The sequence below is a fragment of the Rhinolophus sinicus genome, chromosome 1 (genome assembly GCF_057876585.1).
Source record: "Rhinolophus sinicus isolate RSI-liver-muscle chromosome 1, RSI-T2T, whole genome shotgun sequence".
Taxonomy (NCBI): domain Eukaryota; kingdom Metazoa; phylum Chordata; class Mammalia; order Chiroptera; family Rhinolophidae; genus Rhinolophus; species Rhinolophus sinicus.
The window spans coordinates 27,965,771-27,979,962 of record NC_142501.1 but is presented as its reverse complement, the minus strand read 5'-3'; the positions used below and the strand labels follow the sequence as shown (position 1 = coordinate 27,979,962).

The 14,192-nt window shown below is 33.2% G+C and overlaps 1 pseudogene; it reads left to right on the top strand.

The window, feature by feature from the left end:
• Nucleotides 1–5,146: 5,146 nt before the first annotated feature.
• LOC109454228 (NKG2-A/NKG2-B type II integral membrane protein-like) overlaps nucleotides 5,147–14,192 on the top strand; it is a 31,342-nt pseudogene continuing 22,296 nt past the window's right edge.

Sequence of the window (14,192 nt, the reverse complement as noted above, 5' to 3'; positions counted from 1 at the left end):
ACCTTTTGCTAAGCATCCCCAAGCTTGGCAGTACTGGAAGCCCATCTTGCTTCACAGCTTAGCCTCTCCCAGGCACCTTCAAGCCCAGCATGGGTGGAAGAGATTGGCAGATTGCTTTGTGGCTCATGCCAGGTGGCTCCGGGAAGGGCACAGCTGGAGATTGAAGTTGGGCTGTGTTGGGGCCCTTCTCAGAAGGCCCAAAAGCTGGCATGACCTGTGGCTGGCTGTGGACAGCCCAAAGCACCACCTGGCCACCTCCACAGATAACACACCTGAAGAGAAGACTGTGCAGGTGCCAGAGCCCTGTTACAATAGCATGAAGAACAAAAACATATTGGAAATAAGTTTAACTAAGGAGTGAAAGGTCTCTACACTGAAAACTGCAAGATATTGATGAAAGAAATTGAAGACAAAAATAAATGGAAAGGTATCCCATGTTCACATACTGGAATAATTAATATTGCTAATTTGTCAACAGTACCAAAAGCCATCTATAGATTCAATGCAATCCTTATCAAGACTACAATGGCATATTTTATGGAAGTAGAAAAAAATGCTCCTAAACTTATATGAAACCACAAAAGACCTTGAATAGCCAAAAAAAAAAAAAAAAAAAAAAATCTGAGGAACAAAGAACAAAGCAGTTGGCATCACACTTTCTGATTTCAAGCTATGCTATAAAGCTATTGTCATCAAATACTGTACGATCTAATATGCAGAATCTAAAAACAACAACAACAAAGAAGAAACTCATAAAAGACTAATCAGACTTGTGGTTACCAAAGGTGGAGGATTGGTGGGAGGATTGGAAAAGGTCATCAAAAGGTACAAAGTCCAGCTACAAAATAAATGAATACTAGAATGTAGTGTACAACATAATGACTGTTGCTGACACTGATGCATTATATGCAGTAGCTCCCTCATTTATGCAGGGGATACTTTACAAGACCTGCAATGGACACCTGATAACATGAATGGTGCCGAACGCTATATATACTGTGTATTATTTTCCTATAATTGCATACCTACGATGAAGTTTAACTTATAAATTAACACAGTAGGAGATTAACAGCAACAACTAATAATAAAATAGATCAATTATAGCAATATAGTGTAATTAAAATTCTGTGAATATGGTCTCTCTCAAAATGTCTTATTGTACAGTACTCACCCTCCTGTTTCTTGTGATGAAGGGAAATAATAAAATGCCTACATGATATGAGGTGAACCATGTTGGTTTTGTGACATAGTAGCAGTAGGCTGCTATTGACCGTCTGTCAATACGTCAGAAAGAGGATCATGTGCTTATTATGATGCTGGATCATCAAGACAAGACAATGTCGCTGGTTGAATAGCAGGAGCAGACAATGGCAATGGTTAGGGATCCTCAATAGTTAAAAGATTTTTTGCCAAATGCTTTTGGAAGAGCATTGTAAGTGGAAGTTTCTTTGTCTTTTAAACTCATCAAAGTATTGTTGCAGTGGTTGTAAACTTTTGGTGTTACATACGTGACTTGAGTGCTGCATTCCGTCTGATGATCATAATTATAATTTTTATAAAATAAGCATTATTGGAACATAAGAACTGTGAACCACAGCAGTCTCTCATGACCAAAATGGCTACTATGTGACAAACACGGTGGGCAGCAGCACAGTGTGGATATTGCTGGAAAAAGGGATGATTGAGTCCTGGGCCCAACTAAGAAGGATGGTGTGAGATTTCATCTTGTAACAAGGAGCACACACAATTTAAAACTAATAAATTAATATGTCTAGCATTTTTCAGTTAATACTTTGGAACTGCGGTTGATCATTTATAACTGAAAGCAAAGCTGAGACAAGGGGAAACTATTGTATATTAAAGTTGTGAAGAGAGTAAATCTTCAGTTCTCATTGTGAGGATAATTTTTGTTTCCCTTTACTCTTTTCATCTGTATTTTCTTTTTAACTTACCTATATGAGAAGGTGGATGTTAACTGAACCTATTGTGGTAATCATTTCAGAATAAATGTGAACCAAACCAATATGCTGTAAAGTTTAGTTTCCTTTATTGCTCATGTGTCATTTAATTGTGTTCTGAAAGTCTACTATATTTTCAGGTAAGTCAGAGAAAGACAAATACCATATGATTTCACTTATATGTGGAATCTAAAAAACAAACAAACAAATGAACAGAAAAAAAAACAGAAAATCTCATTGATACAGGGAATGAACTGATGTTTGCCTGAAGGGAGGTGTTGTGGGTGGGGGTTGGGAAAAAAGATAAAGGGATTAAAAACTACAAATTGGCAGTTACAAACTAGTCACAGGGATGTAGAGTACAGCAAGCAGTACAGTCAATAATATTGTAATAACTATGTATGGTGTCAAGGGTGTACTATTATTGGGGGAGCACTTCATAAGTTACATAAATGTCTAACCACTAAGCTGTACACTTGTAACTAATATAATATTGAATGTCAACTGTAATGGAAAAATAAATAAATAAATATCGACTTTTCCTGCTCTTCCCATTTTTTGGTAAGGGAAAAAAAATTAGTTAATTTGTTTTTCTCCTACACAGCAAAACTTCGACTTTTGTCATTTACAACAAATATTTCTATTAAAAGAAAGACCGTTATGACTGGAAGATGAATCAACAAAAAATATAATTAGTGGTTATATAATACTTCAATATCTGCCATGGTGATGTAGTTCAATATTGTTTCCTGTTTTATCCTTCACAGAGGTATTATTTTTATCAGATGAAATATAAATAACTTATGTAAGAATAATAAAAGGAATGAAGGAATTTTAAGAACTAGGGAGGAGAAATTGTGAAGATAATTATGGGAACTGATGATCATTGTGACAGTCACCATAAGTTGAAAACAGTAATTCTTCAGAATATTAGTGACAAATATCATGAAGTACCTATTGTTGATGGGATTATGATTTCACATTTTTCCCATTATAATAGAAATGACATAATGAGAGTATAAGGAAAAGTATGTAATGCCAGAATTTAGCAACCCTGCCTAAGAGCAGAATTTAAACATCTAAGATACCCTAAATAAGGCCTAAGTTGTTAGTGTTTGTGATTAAGATGGAAGCAAGTTAACTGCACGGGTGGTCAAGACTTTTGTCCCCAGAAATCTTTTAAAATAAGAAAATAATTTCGCAGAGACACTTGTCAATGGGCAAACTAAGTGACACTCTACCAACCCAAAGTATCCTATATTCTGGAGGTGTGTGAAGAGATAACCTGTCTTCATAATACCCCAAGGGTAAGGATTTCACGTTCAAACTTTAAGTGTCACATTAATAAGAAATCTACTTTTTCCACCTTGCTTCACTCTGAGCTTTCCCTAGGCTGCCTGTGAAGACCACAGATATTGTTTGTTTACAAGAGTAACGTGGTCTCCCACGAAAGGATGCTCACCTTTCAGGCCTAAAGAAGGTATGTGTCTCTACTCTCCTGTCTCTCTACTGGCCCATCCTATGTAGTGGGAGATTACAGATTCTAGATGTGATGCAACTAAGGTATTATTAACAAGCTAATAAAAAAGAACATTGGTATCTTTATTTAAGTAATTCAGGGTAAAAATTTTCTTAAACTTCTTGCCTGTGGAAAATTACTCAAGTGTATATACATATGCATATTTGGGCTTGAAAATAAAAACATATAGGGTAAAATCCCAGAGGAATCATGACAAAGAACAGTTATTTTTGGATTTTTGTTAATTAATAAAGACATAATTCTATATTATATTTGATGTTTAAGCCAACCTTAGAATAGATTCTTAAAATGAATTCTTTGAATTGGGAAGGTTAAACATAATTCTTCGTACACTTACTTAGATTAAATAAAAACAGTTGGCTTTTAGTAAAAATTAAGAGGAGGTAGCTCCTGTAAAATGCTCATTTAAGGTTAATTATAAACAATGATACGCTTTTTTGAAAAATTTAACGAAACATTACAAGAAAAGACATCACACTGATAAAGAAATGCTTGTCGAAAGAATTATGTTAGAGTCTAACTGACATAAGTAAGAATTAATGACATGTTAAATATGTTAAAATCATAATTGACATAACTAAAATATTATTGAGAGTTTGTAAAAGCCAGATTGAGTATTAAGTGTTTCACATGCATTATATCTACCTGTTTTTATTCCCACTTTCATTAATAATCTAGGTTGCTAGACGCTAAGTAAGTATTTCAAAGTCAATATATTATAAATTTCAAATCAGCTTTAATTCTAGATCTCACGGATCACAGAGCCCATTGACTGAATTATTAAATTACATGGTTTAATTCATTACTTTGCTTACATAATTAATGCTACCCTCATTGACTTTGAAAGTTATAGGAACTTTTTGGGAGTTTAAAACAACATATAGTTCTTTTATAAATGATTTATGTATGTATTTATCATTATATACTATTATATCTTTACCATTAAATCACTACCTATGTATTCTATTACATAAGTACTTTAAAAATGTTGTTGTCAATAGTTTTTAGGTTTTCAATAAGTTTAGTGTGTCTGTAACATTTTACAACACGTGAAATATTTCTTTAAATTTGTAATAATTTCTCATAACTTCACAATCATTCAAAATAAAAGATCATTTGATAACTCATTCCCTTTACTAAATAAATGTAAGGCACTAAATGAAATTAATTTAGTGCAGGAAATTACTATATGTGTCAACACTAATAATTTGCCATCTTTGAGCACTCAGTCTTTAACCTTATTGAATTTCAAAACTATCATAAATAATTCTGTGAGTCATTTTTAACAGAATTTTAATTTTTATTACAGACCTTCTAATGATGTTAAAAACATTTCTCTGTAATCTGACTTAAATTGAGGCTATTCTTGGTTATGAACTTCTTTATTCCTCACTAACTTATCACTTTTCATTGCTCAGACCAAAAATATATTATCGAATTCAGAATATCTTAAAAATGTATTTAACCATGACACACTTATTTAAAGGTCTAGAACATTTAAAACAAGATCTTTAGATTCTTCTACTGCAAAATGAGCCCAGCTCACCCTCTACCCCACCCACTTTTACATCATTGCATATATAAATACCATTCATTGTTAAGTACCCTTATCTTAGAGCACAGTCTCTGAAACCACTCAGCTGCAGAGATGAATAACCAAAGAGTAACCTATGCAGAACTGAGTTTGACTAAGGACTCAAGGAGAAAGCAAGTAAAACCTAAGAGCACTAAGAGTTCCGTTTCAGTAACTGAGCAGGAAACAACCTATGCAGAATTAAATCTTCAAAATGCTTCTCACAATCTTCAAGAGAATGACAAGAACTACCACTGCAAAGGTAAAATATTTAATAGAATCACAGTATAACTGTTCTAGGATGTGCTGTTGGGGTGCAGAGATGTGTGGAACAGTAGGAAATATGTGGAGAAACACTTTTTATTTGTTGGGATCAGAGCTTGAATTTGGAATACAGCATTCTAATGTGAAATCTGAACTGATTTTACTCAGGCATCGTTGTAATGTGTAGTCTTTGATCAACAACTCATGGAGCATTGTATTTCCTGACAATGCAGTGATATATTCTGAGTGGAAGATTGCAATGGTAGACATGAGTCAGGGGTCCTAGTTTATGTATATGATTTTCTGTTCAGAAAGGTTCCCTTCGTGTAAATTGCCTAAGTGTTTATCTCCATCTCATTCCTCAGTGTTTCCCTTTCTCTCCCTGTAGATTTTTCATCATCTCCAGAGAAGCTCTTTGCAGGGATCCTGGGAGTCATCTGTGTTGTCTTGCTGTCCACTGTGGTAACGATAGCTGTTACTACTTGTAAGTCAAATTTTAAAGATTATAAGGGAACTTTTCAATTCAATGATTCTCAGTGCCTGTAAATATTTCTTAATATTAAGGACTAGGCCTCTAATTTTAACACATGCAGTTAGAGTAAATGTGAAAGGGTGACGAATTTGTCGAAGATAAAATATCAGAATGATTGCAGGCAGCATTTTACAAATATATGTACATATATACATATAAATTCTGATTTCATAACTCAAAGACATGCTTTGGAAGGCTAAAAGACCTTATTTAGAAATACAAACTAATTCTTGAGATTGGTTAAATCAAATACTGTAGTAGAATTTGATCATCTAGGCTTTTGAAATATATTTTCTTAACTGTTCATTAATTCATTAATTTTTCTTGTAAAATCAATTTTATTTCAGATTATTCTAATCCTAAATATTACACCAAATGTCAAAGTAAGAAACCAAAAGTATTATTATTTATGCAGATCAATATTAATTTTTTAATAAGAATTACTCCTTTTTGCTAGCTACTGAAAAACCAGAGCAGAATAATTCCCCCTTGACAACAGGGATCCAGAAAGGTACAGAAGAATTTTCAAATTTCTGATATTTGTACAGTTTGTAACTCAGGATAGGCAAAAATAATATTACGTTTTTTGAATATGTAAATTATGACATTGGGCAATAAATGTTCATAAATAATAATTTTACAAGAATGGTCCTTCGTATGGAACAATATAAAGAAGTATTCATTTTAAATCACCATACCCATTGTTACTGACTGGCTTACATTTTCCCTGCTATGCTCTGAGACAAATAATTTTGGTTTCGAAAAGTGGTTTTATTCATTGACTTTCATTAATGGGTTAGAATAGAAATTTATGTTTGTGTGTTTTCATTGTTTGGGCACCTGTATTAGGGGGAGAGAGGCTGACCCTTCTCAGTGAGTGTTATATTTTATTTACATGTATTAGCCAGTGAGCGTGCATAGAAATGTTATGCACATATATGTATGTAGTTATGCAAATATGTAAATTTGTTTTTATTTTTTTAATTCAAATTGATTTTTCACAATTTCTTCAGCATATCATTGTGGTCGTTGTCCAAAGGAGTGGTTTACATATTCCAACAACTGCTATTACATTACCACTGAAAAACACACATGGACTGAGAGTCAGATGGCCTGTGCTTCTAAGAACTCACACCTGCTTTATATAGATAATAAAGAAGAAGTGGTAAGATTTTAAATGTTTCCAACATTTTGTTAAAAGAGTATTTTGGACTACGGTATGATTGTAGTATTCATTCATATTTTTATATACATTTGTAGTTTGTTTTAAAGTCTATTAATAGTCTATTGTTTAACTCTTTAATCTTTTATTTATGTTTCATGTCATTAATGCACGTTTAATAATTTCCAGTTCTTACTTTCCATAGACAACCATGCTTGTATACATACCTTTTGTCTAAAATGTTTTGTGTTTAATTTTGCTATGAAATTTTAAATTATATCAAGGACACTAAACATCATGGTTGTGCAGATTGTTTACAAATTGGAAGGACCCGTGTAATTACAAATCGGATCATGAAAAGAAAGTTTCCAGTCCACAATAGCTCACTGCTGTGTATTCTCTCAACTTTCCCTCCCCCACTTAACCACTATTCTGATTTTTAATATTCCAAATGATCTTTGCTTAAATTTGAGCTTCATATAATAGGGATCATTCAGTACGCATTTTATGTCTCCTTTCATTCACATATGAGATTTTTGCAGTTCATTCACAGTGTTGCATTTATCTGTAGTTAATTTTTACTGTTGTATTACACGTACATGACATTTTTAATCTTCACCATTCAGAATACACTTGTTTTAATGTGGTTTTATACATAATATTTTATGAAAATCCCTGTGTACATCTTTTTCCCAAATTGTACAATACATTTACAATTAATATATTATGCATACATGTTATGTAGAATATATTGTTTTTATATAATATAGATACAATATAATAGTTTACAGATAAAGTTACATTATTATAGTTGTATATGAGTGTGATTATAATATAACTAGTCTTCTGTGTTTCAGAATAAAATTGCAAGGCCATAAATATATGTGTATGTCAAATTTATTAAACGATTCCATCATTTTTTTTGGTTTATTGAGTAAATACACATTTTTACCAATAGTCCTTTGATTTAAACGTAGTACTATCAGGAATTTAATGTTATAATTTTTTATCTTTATAGAAAAGTTTCATGATGAGACTAATAGGCATTTTCCTGATTACTATTTGGTTGAAAACACCCTTCTGGGCTACTCATCATGACATTCTCTTCGGTGAGAATGAAAAGTACCTGCCATGTGTCTTGCCCATTTCTCCTATATGTTGTCTGTCATTTTACTTCCTCTCAGTACTTGTTATATTTTGGATATAAGCTCATGTTTTAATATGGGAGATACAAGTAGTTTCTTTGACCTTGTGACTTACATTCTTATTCTCATATTGGAGTTTGTTAATGACCAGAATTTATTAATGTTAGCAGAGTCTACTATATCATTTTGGGTGTTACTGATCATTTTGGACCCACTTCTGAAATGTCAAGGTTCATGAAGATAATCCCCTACATTACTCTTTACACTTTATTGTTTTCCTTTATTATCATTATCTATTTGATAGATCGTAATTTATAGCAAAGATTATCTATTCATAAATAACTATATATGAACATATAATTCTATATATATACATATGAGCTAATCTGCTTTATATAGATAGTAGGTATTATATACATATTTATATAGATGATAATATATATAATATTACATGTATATACATAAGCACACACACAGTAGTTCTCCTCTTATCTGTGAGGAGTGTGTTTCAAGAACACAGTGGATGCCTGAAGTCACTGATAGTACTGAACCTTATATGTACAATGGTTTTTCTTGTACATAAGTACATATGATAAAGTTTAATTTATAAATTTTGCAGAGTGAGAGATTAAGAACATTAACCAATAATAAAATTGAACAATGATATAAATAGACTGTAGTAAAAGTTACATAAATGTGGGCTCTCTTATTTCTCTCTTAAAATATCTCATTTTCTTATACACACCCAGTTTGAGGTATGACAGCAAAAGTAGCACAGATTTGTTTTTTCCTCCAAGTTTCACAGATAGAGCATGATTTCTTACTGTAGATTTTAGTGATTTCTGCAGAAGAGTTTTTGTCTTGCTTTAGTAAATCAAGAACTTTCACCTTTTCACGTACAGGAATTACTTTACAGCCTCTCTTTAGTATATTAGATTGCCAGTATCACTAGTCTCATGCTTTAGTACCATTATTAAGGAAAATAAAGCAGACTTGAACACAAGCACTAAGATCCTGCGACAGTTGAACTGATAACCAAGAGCAACTTGTGACTAACAATCAGGGAAGGGGAGCATATACAGCATAGATACGCTGGACAAAGACATGCTTTATATCCTGGTCAGAAGAGAGTGGGGCAGGAGGAGTTTCATCACGATACTTAGACAACTCACAACTTAAACTTGAATTTTTAAATTTTTGAATTTTCCTTGTAATACTTTTGGACACTGGTTGGCGATGGGTATCTGAAACAGCAGGTAACTGAAACCACAGATAAGAGAGCATCTCTGTATATAAATCACAGTCTGCACAGTCTACAGCAGTTTGAGTAACATGGAGAAAACTTATCTCCTTTTTTGTTCTTTTACTGTGTCCATTTATAATATAATTGTCTTAAATATTTTATCAATATACATATAAAATCACATGGCACAATGTTACAATTTGCTTCAATTTATAATTTTTCCTCAACTATCAAACAATTTAAAAAACAAAAGAAATGACTAGTCTATCTATCCAATAAGATTTTTATACTTTATCTTTTCTTTCCTGATGATCCAAGAGTCCCTCTTTTATCATTTAATTTCTGCTTAGATAATTCCCTTTAGCGATTCTATTAGAGTGGACCCCATGGTGAAAAGTTTCCTTAGTTTTTCTTTATCTGAGAATGTCTTGATTTCCCCTTCATTCCTGAGTGGTATTTTCCCTGTAGTTCGCTGTGCTTTTTGGTTGGAATAAGGCAGTTAGTATCTAAAGTTTTCTGTCTTTCTAGCCTGCTGCTTTCCTGGTCCTTTGACTGGAGAAAAAAGCCTGTTCTTGGGACTTTTGTCAAGTCCACTTTGTCTTTTATTTTTATTGGGATCATTTTTATCTCCTCTACACAAGTGCAGCTTTGTTTCATCAGTCAAGAATGCGTAGAGAGCTAATGTCTTCTCTTCTTGTGAATTCTCCCTTTTATTTCCTCTCCATTATTTTTGTGTCTGGCACTGCGCTGGACACAAAACAGACTAAAAGCTCAGAGTAGAAAAAGGGTGAGTTTTGCTCTTTTTAACGTCGTAAATTCCGCACTTTGATCTGAAAAAATAGTGGGCAATTTAGCACCCCTCCCCCACTGCTAATCAAGTGTGCCCCTGTGGCAAGAACACCATTGATTTTTGCAGCCTTCTCCAAATTGTAAAAACTACACTTCTTCATACTCACTGAGCTGAGGTGGGGTGGGGGGGCGACATGGGAGTGGTCCTAGGCAGGAAGACTACAAATTTGCTCCATTCTTACTTGAATTTCTAGGAACTTTTCCAATAATAAGTCACAAGCTATTATTAGTCTTTAGTAAATTGTTGCAGCCTTGAAATTATTTGTGTGAACTGCCCTCTTCAGTAATAACACGTTTTCCAAATGAGTTCACAGTATAGGTATATAATGTAAAATGAAAATTAAATTGAATAAAATAGAAACAATGAACTTTATATTCCATTTGAAATTCATATTGATATAAAGTATTATTTTCTGTCTCATAAAATTTGTTTCTCCTAGAATTTTTTGAAAAGCTTCTGTTCTCATTCATGGATTGACATCTCCTTAAGAACCAATATAAGTTTGTTGGTGGGGCCAAAAGACTCATCTTTCTCTTCCAAACTGTAAGTTTCATGAGAACTCATATTTTATGCCTTGAAGTAATTAACCTTAGAAAGAAAAAACAATATTTGAACAATTATATGAAGACAATTATTTAAGTACTTCCATGCAAAATTATACAAGAACTATTCAGATATAGGTATATAAGTATTAGCCTATGTAAATTGTTTATTCATCAAATTATTAGATCATGTATTACCAGATTAATGATACATTACTCTCTGTATTTCAGGCTGTCAATATATTCAGAGATGAGCAAGATTTGTGCATTTGTGTCGTTTCAGTCACACCGGTTTTCTCAAGATTTCTGTTTAGATAGAAAACAATATGTTTGTAAGCATCAGACACTTTGCCATATCTGAAGTTGGTATAATGCTAATCTGTAAAGGACACATTTTTAATTTATTTAAAACTCATACAATACATTTTCTTATAATTATTTCTTATGATCCAATTTTGAGGACAGTTTAGATCACAACGAAATTATGATAGTTCTGAGATTTCCCATGTTTCTCCCTTCCCTACACATGCAGAGCTTCCTCCATGATCAACATCACTCACCAAAATGGTCATTTGCTACTGAGAATGAATCTACATTGATTCATCATATTCACTTAAAATCCACAGTTTATGTGAGGTTTAACCCTTGGTGTTGTAGAATTATTTTTAAATCTATATTTTTAATTATTTTTTAAAACATATACCCAAGTACATGTTATATGTTTCATAAGATTTTGCTGTTTATTAAAATAGATAATGTATTTTAATATCAAGAGCTGTTATTTCTAAGTCTTCGATATGGTGAATAATTCCATTTATATTTTCAAATTAGTTGATTTCTCCTTGCCTTCAAATGTTGAAAATGAGGATTGAACAACAAAGCCTGGCATAGTGTGTAAGTCATAGTGGAGTCAAAAGTCAACATGGAAAGGAAATTTGATTTAAAAAATTATTGAATTTTGTAGGGGTGATCACCTACAAACAGGAGATAAAAGAAAATTATAAAGTATACCCTAGGGTTAAAGAAGAGTACCCAAAGGTGAAATGACTTGGAAGCCAGGTTTACACACTGACGCTGGGTTGTAGACTTCACTGAATGCAGTGTGGCTGCAGACAAACCTGTCGCTGACACATTCACTGGTTTGCCCTGGATAGAGCAGTTCCACAGTCAGTTGGCTGTTATTGGTGAGGACGGATTTCTGGTTGTGATTGGCAAGAAGGAAGATCTCCCTAACACTGTCTACAGACAGAGGTTGGAAAAGAAGGAACTACAATTAGGATTGGCCACAAAAATTGCTGGAGGGTGAATACCACAGGATTTCCTGCTTGCATGCAATGGCAACCCTACCATAGAGGCCAAAGGAGAGAAAACACCATGAAACCAGGAACAAGAGTCATTTCTGTGGCATTCTCTCCATTGCCTTTTTCAGGCAAAACAAAATCACGGCAGCTGACAAGTTTGAAAAAGTTATAGGATCTAGCTCCATTATCTCAGAGAGGACTATGAATTATAGATTTGGAGCTGAGATTAATAAATTGTGGATCGGCCCCCAGATTACTATGCAAGAACTACAAAGTTAGTATATGACATAATTCTTTATATAGAAAACCCTAAAGACTCCACCAAAATCTATAGGAAACAATAAACAAATACAGTAAAGTTGCAGTATACAAAACCAATGTACAAAAACCCATGTATTCCTACATACTTACACTGAAATTTCAGAAGAAAAATGGAGGGAAAAAAAGCAACAAGAACATTTCTTTTACAATTGCAACAAAAAAAGAATAAAATACCTAGGAATAAGCTTAAGAAAGGATGGAAGAACCTATACACTGAAACAATAAGACATTATTAAAAGATTTGAAGAAGATACAAAGAAATGAAAAGGTATTCTGAGTTCATGGGTTGGAAGAATCAACATAGTTAAAATTGCCATATTACTCAAAGCACGATACTGATTTAATGTAATTCCCATCAAAATCCCAGTGAAAATTTTTATTGTAATTTTGTCTTGTCTTGAACCATCATTTATTTTTCTTTTAAATTACATTTATTGAGAGTGACAATGAATAGTAAAATTACATAGGTTTCACGTGTACATTTCTATAACAAATCATCTATATATCACACGGTGTGCTCACCACCGAGTCAGTTCTTCCATCACCATCTGTTTGACCACCTTTACCCTCTTCTACCATCATCCCCCTTGCCCTCTGGTAATCACTAAACTATTGTCTATGTCTATGAGTTTTTCTTTCTTTGTTTGTCTTGTTCCTTTGTTGCTTTCAGTTTTATATCCCACATATGAGTGAAGACATATGGTTTTCAACTTTCTCTGTTTGTGTTATTTTGTTTAGCTTAATAATCTCAAGATCTGTCCATGTTGTCGCAAATGACAGCATGTCATACTTCCTGATGGCAGAGTAGTAGTGTTCTATTGCATGTATGTACCAAAACATCTTTATCCAATCATCTATAGAAGGACACTTTGTTGTTTCCATGTCTTGGCCACGGTAAACAAAGCTGCAATGAACATGGGAGTACATATATATTTATGGATAAATGTTTTCAGAGTTTTGTGTTTATACCCAGGAGAGGGATAATCATCAGATTTGTGTGGAATTACAAAAGAGCCTGGAGAGCCTAGGCAATCCTGAAAAAGAACAAAGCTGGATGTACCACACTCCTTGACTTCAATTTATACTACAAAGTGGCAATAATCAAAACAGCATGGATTTGGAAGAAAAACAGACATGCACAGCAATGGATTAGAATTGAGAGTCCAAAAAGAAACCCACATACATATGGGCACATAATTTTCAACAAAGGAGCCAAAAACATACAATGGAGGCAAGAAAGCCTTTTCAATAAACGGTGCTGGGAAAATTGGAAAACCACGTGAAAAGAATAAACCTAGACTGCAATCGCTCTCTGTATACCAAAATAACACAGCATGGATCAAAGTCCTAAACATGAGACATAAAACAATAAATTGCAGAAGAAAGCATATGTACTAAACTTATGGACCTTAGGTTCAGAGAGGATTTAATGAATTGACATCAAAGTCAAGGGAAGTAAAATAAAAAATGAATGATGGTACTATATATCAAACGAAAAAGATTCTGCACAGCAAACGAATCCATCAACAAAACAAAGAGGGAACAAACAGAATGACAGGAGATATTTGCTAACAATACATGCCATTGTTTTGGGCCAATATCTAATTTATTAGGTTGGTGCAATAGTGATTGCATTTAAAAGGTTAAAAAAATTGCAAAAATTGCAATATATATATATATATATAAAGATCTCCTACAACTCCTCATCTTTTTAAATCTAGGAGCGTCTCTCCATGCTTCATGATGAAGAAGCTGGAGCCT